Here is a 10,066-nt window from a genome sequence, read left to right on the forward strand (position 1 = left end):
ATTAGTAGAAGAACGGTAGATACGGTGTGTTTCAGGATATAACTGTAACCGCAAATGGGGTTTCTTTGATTCTGAAAGTATGCATTGCAAATGCTCTTGTCAGAAGCAACTCGCTGAGAACCTGTAATATTTGTTGCAACAACAGCGACCACAGCGTGGAGCAGAGGAAGAATAGCCCAGCAATTGCATGACCTGCAAACCAAAAATTAGGACCAAATTAGAGAGTTCTATAGGACTTCAATGGATGGGAAATTTCAGGAGAATCCTTCAATGTTCATAAGAATCCCAAGAAATAAAACATATAGGCTAGTATCACATGGAGGCCCATGCCACATGACGCCGGAAGCGGGAGGAACGTGCCTCCTTCACGCATGAACCCTCCGCCGCGCAGCCGCCACGGCACTGTTGCGTGCCCGCGCCATAAGGCCTGCCACATGCAGCTTCGCCGCCGAGCCCCTCACACACGTCTCCTCCTCTATTCTCTCTGTTCTATTTCTCTTCTGGAGCAGATTCATTTATCTCCCCATGATCCAATCACACTATCAAAGGTCCTGATTATACCACACTCGGTCAATTACTTTTCACTTTTCTCTCAAGTTTCTCACATCTCTACTCTGCTTCTCTGAGTCCAATTGTTTTGGCTGAACAATTCTTCAGTTAACCTCTACAGTACACAGCTTGTTTCTATGGACGCCGGGCCAATAATTAATACCTTTTGTTTCGATTTAAAATTATCCATTAAGACGAATATACAGAACAGAATCATACAGACACATATTAACAGAAAACACATCTAGGAGTAGATGGAACTTTATCTGAAGCCACACAACGCTGACTTCAATTCAGCCTAGGCAATCTAACGAAAACTCAGAGAGATGCCCGTCCAGGTTCCAGGAACTTGGAGGGTTATACAAGTTGCAGCCAAATTGGCTTCCAATTGAAGCAGGAAAGTAGGGAATACACACACACACAAAAAATCGATCTACATCGCTCGCTATGGAGGTTCAAGGATGCGGCTTAGTGATGAACCTGGTCGCGGCGTCTCCACCTCCGGGTCGCCCATGTGGCGAGCAGCCCCGACGTAGGCAGGCAGGCACTGTGCTCGCGATGTAGAGAAGAAGATGTGAACTCCGTCGGCGCCGACGCCAGACCACATTGCTGCCGCTGGCAGCATGGCCGAGGACACGGAGACACGGCCCGCATCGGCGGGCACGGAGGAGAGGGCGAGATCGAGGACAACGAATCCTCGTCTTGCAGTGGACTCCGGTGTGGTTCGCTGTGTTGACGCCGTGACCGAAGAACCAGGACGACAGCTCAGATCCAATCGCCCGTGAAGACGCCGTGTGATTTGGTTTATAATAGTATAATCGTGGGTAGTTAGGAAGGTAAGGATAAATAGACTCTATTTTTTGGTGGGAACACAAAATATTGGCGCAAACAGCAGTAAACCAAAATTAGGTGGTGTGAAAGTAATTATTTTTGAATGGAATGTTTAGAATAATAAAATAAATTGGAAAAGGAATATTTCAAAGCAATATGAGATATATATGCTCCTAAAAATAATGTTACTAAAATATGTTTGTCAAAAGTTATTTATTGTTGAAAAGACCACCAAATCCGAGAATCATGGAGGGGCGATCCGGCGCCTTCCCCTCTAACTTCCTCATCGTCGATATTTGTATATTTCTTATTTATACATGTATGGTACGTATAAGTAGTTCAACGTGACCAATCCAGGGCATCATATGTTTAGAGGATACCATATTTTGCATTGTTGTTGTCACTGAGTGTTTTCAAGTCCCGACAAAATCGTCTCACGACTGACATCTTCCTTCTGAACTAGATCGGGAGATTCCCGATGAAATCGTCTCACGCCTGTCATCTTCCTAAGTACGGCGGTAGGCGGCATGCGGGAAGCTTGCATCCATGGCCGGTGAAGAGGCTCGAGCTCGCGGGCGAAGGTCGGGAAGAGGGACAGAGGAACTGCTTGGTCAACACCGAGGATGGAGGAAGAGGGCGATGGGAGCCATGGCCGACCAGGAGCGGTGTGCAAGGTCAGAGGGGCGGCTCGCCGGACGGGGTTTGTCGTCCCGCAGAAGTAGGTGTTGCGACCGGTGCTAGAGCATTGTCTCCGGACGACCCGGCTGTAGGTACAACCAGGTTTGCACTACAATTTCAGAAAGTAGCAAAAACTTGGCCAATTTTAAACTATAGCACACAAAAACCTGATGTGACCCTCACTTTAAAACTACTAGGTTATATTCTTGCCTTGAAACACAAGTAGAGATGGGATGGGTTGATGAGATGGTCGATCTATGTCTGTCTTAATCTCACATTTTGATCTTGAGATGGGGTGATCTAAACATCTTTTATCTTACCTAACAATCCGTGGAGAGTTCCTCCGCGGTAGAGTAGGTCCAACATAATCATGTCATTTTTGTTTCAACGAAAACCATAGAGATTAAACTGTATAAATTAATAACCAAACCAATTTCGTTCTGAGATCTTTTGTGTTAGGAACATGTTGATACATCATGGATCTACAATTGTGTATCTTTGTTTACTTCCTAGATGCCATGACAAAATTCAAACTTTGAGAACAAATATTGCTTTGCAATGAAGTTAAATTTAGTCCTAGCATTTCAAACACAAAAAAAAATCGCATCCGGCCAGCAAGAAAATTGTGTGCAAATCTTCTATGTTTCTAAGCACCCTCAAATTGGGACGCTGAGAGCGCTCCGGGCTATGGTCGTGTGGTGGACCCTGTCCATCAGCGCCAGGAAGCGACAACCCAAGCTGGTTTAGACATGTATTTTGTGTGTCGATCGCACAGGATTTTTCCGTATCTTCGAGTCGTCCATATGTTATGTAGTGCTTCGTGATTTGGTTGGGTTGGGGCTTTTGATTTTGCGAGTTGCCACCTGGTCACTTTCCTGCTTTGAAGTAATAATCCTTTATTTGATACTCTCACTCTCCTGCAGTGTAGATTATTGCTCGCATCCTCCAGAATAGAAATCTTTCTCTCTGATTTATAGTCGAGATAATTGCATCTATCGTCCTCGTAGTCGCTGGCTGGCGAGGTCCAACTTGGTCCTGGTGGTTGCAAAGTGCTTCAATACGGTCCCGACACAAGAAAATACATGCTCAATATGGTCTCTGAGGTTGAAACAACAGTCCCGACTCTACACACCGTATAGTATCTCATATTTCTATAGCTAACAGGCCCATTCGTCTGTGTGCCGAGTAATACAAAGAAAAAAGCGTGCCGACAAATAAAAGGATAAACACAACGAGGGGATTCGCACGCTTAAGCTTCTGCCCCATCGTTGGGCAAGCAAGCCACCAGGCCGAATCCGTGATATGTTTAATATGGGGATGCATCGTCTATTATATAGATATCTTGTGTTTTAAAAATTCATAAATTTTAAAAATGCTCATGAGTTTTTTCAAAAAACATTTATCGCTTCCCACCATGCCAAATCCATGATATGTTTAATATGGGGATGCATTGTCTATTATATAGATATACTTGTCTTTTAAAAATTTTGTAAATTTATAAAATGTTCATGAGTTTTATAAAAAAACGTTCATCGCTTCCAAAAAAATTCATGATAGAAAAATAAAGTTCGTGTCCACAAAGAGTGTCCATGATATTTTCTCAAAATATTTAAAACAATTTTTTGGAATATCTTTAAATTATTTCAATTTTATAAAAATGTTCGCCGATTCGAAATAAAATTCGTGAATTTAAAAAATATTCTTCACAAAAATGTTTCTGAATTTCAAAAGTTGTTCCCCAATTTCAAGGAATGTTCGCCTATGCAAAAAAACTTGTCGACGAGTTCCAGAATAATTATTAGTCCATCATTATTGGGAATTTTATCAAACTACGCAAACTTTTCTTTTACATTGTTAAAACATTTGAAAATTTCTCATACATTATTTGTAAACTATGCAATTTTTTTACATTGTATAAACATTTTGGAAAATTTCACATACATTATTTGGAAATATGTGAGTATTCCATTAAATGTCACGTTTATATTTAGAATGGGAATAAACATTCTCTGAACATCGTTGGGAATTTTGTCAAACAATGCAAACCATGTACAGTGTATTCTGGAGTATGGCAGTTAGCCCGGTCCTGCTCGTCCGAATGGGCCATATGTCAGTGGGATATATGAGAAATAAAAGAGAAAAAACAGCACGCGGGGGTGTCGAACTTGAAACCTGTGCGCTGGTGAAGCACGTGCTAACCACCAGACAAAGAGTGTATGTCCCATATATTTGGAGATGCACTTCTTATATATTAGTCTTTTCTATTAGGAATCTATTTAGGTTTTTTGGGTGAAAAGAAATCTATTTAAGTTTTTTGAGAAAAGAAATCCATTTATGTTTTTTTAGCAACAGAAATCCATTTAGGTATACATAGTCTTTTCTTTCGGGCTGGACGGGCCTGTATTTTTTGTTTTAAAGCTATGGCCCAGTTGTCTTCTGTGTGCTCTAGTTTTTTGTTCGTGTTCATTTTTTTGGCGATCTCCTATTTGGTGCGAGCGGCCTGGTGTGTAACCCCCTGCACTCAGTACGTACAATTTTGTTTGAAATTGCGAATATTTTAAAATTCATGTTTTTTTTCAAAATGCTAAACATTTTTACAAAGTGTGGTGAACATTTTTCGAATTTAAATTTTTGTTCACCAAATTGAAAAAAAATTCACCATAATGTTGAAGTTGCGGACATTTTCTAAATTAATGAACTTTTTTACAAATTCTTGAATCTTTTTTGAATTCACAAACATTTTGAAATTGCGTACATGTTTTTTGGAACATGTCAACAAGTATTTTTTTACATAGGCGAACATTTCTTGGCCATTTCAAATCCAAATGTAATGAGTTAAATATGTATTCCTATCAAGAAAGTGTTTTCTATCCATTTATAAAGTTTTTCCATAGTCTTGGTTAATTAAAATTGGTGCAATTTAAAAATAATTTAATTACTCCTTAGAGCTTGCAAAAAATACAACTTAATATCTATAAATCCGAATAATATATTTTTCCACTGTTTTACTTGTAACTAATGCAACGTCACACCGATGTTAATATATCTTTTCGAATATTACCACAAATAGTTATCCTGTTGATATACCTAGTCTCTATTGCAACAAAATGATTGCTTCGTGCAATAGAATTTTTTTGTCGCAATATCGCTAACATATTGCAATGCCGATTTAGTTTGTTGCAATAGCTAGCCACTTTTTTGCAACAATATTTGTAACTAATGCAACGACATGCCTGTGTTGCAATATCTTTCCGAATATTGACACAGATAGTTATTCTGTTGAAATACCTAGTCTCTATTACAACAAAATGACTGCCCTCACGCAACGGAATCTGTTTGTCGCAATACCGCTGCCATATTGCAACACCGATACAGTTTGTTGCAAGATGAGGCCTCTATTGCAACAAAGTTAGTATTTATCGTGACCAAACTAAGTTATGGCAATATGTGTGACCTATTACCACAACGAGAGAATTTGGGGTAATATTGCGTTTTATTGCAACAAAACGTAGTTGTAGCAATAAATTTTGTTGCAATAGACCGGAATCATTATAGTGTCAGTTGTACAACCAAGTTCCTTCTTCATACCATGTAAATTAAACTATACAGAGCAAGTGATCTTCTTGTGAGTTCTTGATCTGTAATCCAGTGGTGTCGTGAAGCTGTCAACTCCTTCACAATGTCATTTCCTGCCATGTCTTGACCTGAACAATACCAGATTGTGTTAATGCAATTTTAAACTGTGTCACTTTATTCGTCAGTAAGAAATGTGATGAATTGTCAGCACTGATACTTTTATGTGCAAAACCTGTCATCTATCTGCTTGTTTATCTTTCAGAGCGAGGAAGATATAAGTGTTGAACAAACGCAGTCTCATCATCTTGCTCAGCTGCTTGCGCTGCAGCTCCCCAGCAGGGCTAACCTTTCTTGAACTCTATTGAAGTGCTGTCGGTTTTGCATATTATTTTGTCGGCGTGTTTATTTGCACTGGTGGCGATCTTTGATGGCCAGTGTATGTAATTTGCTGTCTGCTTGTGCTTTATTATTATAGTGGCGAATTTTGATTCCCAGTGGATGTAATATGTTATAATTTGTTTATTGTATAGTCTAGGTTTTTTATTATTCACGATGCTGCAGTTATTTTCTGTATATATATATATATATATATATATATATATATATATATATATATATATATATATATATATATATATATATATATATACTGTCTTCGTAGTAAACCGGCCAAACCGTAAAATTACGTTACATAATCGGGTCGTCATGCAATCACGATGTAGGTTGGGCGTGAAACGTGTCGAACAGCTAACGGGTTGGCAGCAGCCCGAAATGAACCCCGACCCATGATTGTGCGAATCAAATCACGGGCTTTTAATAGGCCAAAATTGTCTCGGTCCTTGTTTGGCCCAATCAGATATCGGCTGCGAGCAGGCCGGATGGAAACCGGGTCGTAGTTAGGCCCAACTATATGACGGGCTTTTAACAGGCCGAAATTAATATAGGGCCGAAATGTTAAACGGACCCTTAATATGCCAAAACTAATATCAGGCCGAATTACTAAGTGGGCCTTTAGCAAATGGGCCCAAAAGCATAGTGTCCAGTTGACAGGCCAAATCTGATATGGGCCATAATTGAGCCCAAAGCCTCTTAAAGGGACGGACCTGATCTGGGCCGTAATTTGGCGCAGAACGTGGTAGGCTTTTAACAGGCCGGATCTCATATGGGCCACTACTAGGCCCGGAATGTGGCAGGCCATTAGTGGACTGGATCAAATATGGGCCGGCATTTGGCCCAAAACATGGCAGCCAGTTAATGGGTCGGCCTACTAGGGTACTCAAAATCTTATGGGCCTACAGCTGGGCTGGCCCATTAATGTCAGCGAAATCTCGTGGGCCTTTAGCCGGGCCGGCCCATTATGATCCGCAAGAATCTTGTGGGCCTTTACCTGGGCCGGCCCATTACGGCCTGCAAAATCTTCCGGGCCTTTAACTGGGCCAGCCCATTATGATTCGCAAAATCTCATGGGCCTTTAGCTGGGCCGGCCCATTATGGTCCACAAAATCTTGTGGGCCTTTAGTTGGGCCGACCCATTTAAACTTGATGGGCTGGTCCACGTGTCAACATAGCATAGGCGCGTCTCGCCCATTGGATGAGTGACACCTATGCTAGCGCGGACCTGACATGTGTCTCCTCCAGCCAATGATGATTTTACACGTGGAAAATCCACATTGGTCGGGGCTGTTAACGGGTTATCGGATCCAAAAGCCGACCCGATAGCTTAACGGCGTTCCGTTACGGTGGATGCCACGTGTTGGTCACCCTTGACAAAAGCACTTCTGTGACGCACGATTTATCATCATGGAAGTGTACACTTCCGTGATGATAATTTTGGTAATGTCATGGAACACTTCTACGACAGCACAGGTATGGCTATATTGATTCTGTCATAAATTTGTCATGGATGTACACACATGACAAAAAACGCGACCTACTGTGTCAAACATGTATCATCACGGAAGTGTATTTAATTTTTAGTGAAGGGGAGGGTCGTCCTCTCGGATAGTTTGAACTCGGAGTCCGAACACAGCTTGAAGAGGATCCAAAGGGAGAAGCCCCTGGCCAAAACGTAAGAATTAAAAACTTACTCGTTCAATTGTCGCTTATTCTGCCTCTATCATATCAAAACTCTTCTTTGCCTTTAAGACCTCCGCGTGAGATCCCGATTCCCTCTTCTTCGGAGGGGAACTCTCTAGCGCCTGGAGAGGCGGGAGTGACGGACCCTCGCGCACCTTCTCCCCCTGCCATGGAGCACACTGAGGTGTCATCCCAAAGGGCATCTTCAGGCGGAGGAGGAGCGGATGAGACCATCCAGAAGGCGCCTGAGAACAACACCTCGGACGTCGTAGAGAGAGGCACAGCGGCCCCATGACCACCAAGGGCGGGGGGCGTCAACAGTCCGGGCCCTCGCCGAACACTGTCCCGGAGACCAGTACAGCTCCGGGTTCGGACCAACACCCCCCTTCGAAAGAGGGGGAGGAGCAACAGCTCCATTGGCGGCCTCTGTCAATCCATAGGCTGCTGACACTCTGCAGGAACCACTTCAATGTGCATCCATCATGGAGGAGCACCGCACCCTGATGGGTGCGATTATGGAAAAGTTTTGGTTCGCGAAGAGCGGACTGACCAAATCTTTCAACAGCCTACTGACGGGCTTTGAGGTATGCGATGTAATATTCTTTACAAGTTTTTTTGTATATATATATGTGTGTGTGAGGCGGAACCCATGTGTAGACAGTAGCCCCTGAGACTCTGTCCAGATTAGAACAATCCGAACAAAGGATCAAAAACAAGTATATAATGCGCCGTATATGTTGTTGGACAGGCTTCTATGATGGCGACTACTGCCCATGACACAGTGATTGCCGAGCTCAATCGGAAGCTTCGGCTATCCGATGAGGAACTCGACCGCATCAACAAGCGGTTTAACAAAGCCCAAGGTATGCGACACTTCGACATACCCGAAAGTTATATGTGTATTAGTTATTTAAACGGACTAAAAATGTTATGAAATACTCACAGTTGGCGCAGCGAGGTCGAGTATCTCAAGAGCACCCTCGCCGAAGCCAAGAAGGAGGCGGAGGTGAGCAAGGCGGCCACAGACAAAGCGGCCAAGGAGTTAGAAGTGGAGCAAACCACCCGGGGAAGACATGAGGCGCGGGTGGGGGAGGTCTAAGAGGAGCTCAAGGACGCCATCGCTAGGTGCGAGTCCTTAGAGCAGAAGAGTTCGGAGCAGGCCTCCGAGCTCACCAAATCGCTACAAAGTGCAAAAGAAGCCCGGGTTGAAGCCCAGGGCGCTCGTCAGGAGATTCAAGAGGCAAGGTAGATAGCGGCTGGTAAGGCCTTTATGATGCAGAGTAGATTTACTAGTAAGAGATATATTTTTCTGACTCGAGTTTGGAGTTCTCCAGGCGCCTTTGCGGATCTTCCGAGGAGTATTGCAGATGCCGCCGAATTATTCCAAGCTGAACAGGGGAGATCGACGGAGAAGTTGTTCTGGTCGCAGTACCTTGCGTTAGAACATCCAGTGCCCCTTAGTGACCAGCTGAAGCAGTTGTCCGAGCTGCACGGGGTGGCCGGACTGGCCATGAAGGATGTAATAGTCCGTCTATGGCCGGCCGTGTCCATACCTAGCAGCCACTTTAGACTCGTGAAGCGGCTGGTGGATGCGCTTCCTCGGATTGATACCCTCAAGCGGTCATCCTGCATAGAAGATGCACGGATGGCCTTCGGCCGGAAGGCAAGGATAACCGGCTGTCGGAGAAATACTTCGACGAGGTCCTCGAGGGAGCCCGCATATTTGAATAGTTGAGTCCGGTTTGTAAAAGTCGTGTAATGAACTCATGATGTATAATAGTTATGCTTACACTTTATGATTAGTTTATCCTCCTGTTTGGCCATTTATAAGTCTGAAAGTTTACTAGTCGTCGGCCTCTGCCCCCATGTAAATATTACAGGGGTGTTCACGAACGGATGACCGCACTTTATCCAACATGTCTTCCAATGTAGGAGGCGACTTGCGAGGTGAACTAGGCAATCATACTATGCGTTTCTAGTACTTTCACTTAGCCATAAGAGTCCATTGGTGGCGCTACGTACTAGCCCCTTGTTGCATGAAAGGCAATCCGGAGTGCGGCTCCTTTGCAACGCGGCTGGTCGAGGCCCAGCCCCTCGTATAACACGGCATAAATCACGAACGATTTGTAGTATGACACTTAGTCACTGGATCGCCGACCCGCTCTCTGATACGTCTCCCTCGTATCTATAATTTTTGATTATTCCATGCCAATATTTTACAACTTTCATATACTTTTGGCAACTTTTTATATTATTTTTGGGACTAACATATTGATCCAGTGCCCAGTGCCAGTTCTTGTTTGTTGCATGTTTTATGTTTCACAGAAACCCAATATCAAACGGAGTACAAACGGGA

The sequence above is a fragment of the Triticum aestivum genome, chromosome 1B (genome assembly GCF_018294505.1).
Source record: "Triticum aestivum cultivar Chinese Spring chromosome 1B, IWGSC CS RefSeq v2.1, whole genome shotgun sequence".
NCBI lineage: Eukaryota > Viridiplantae > Streptophyta > Magnoliopsida > Poales > Poaceae > Triticum > Triticum aestivum.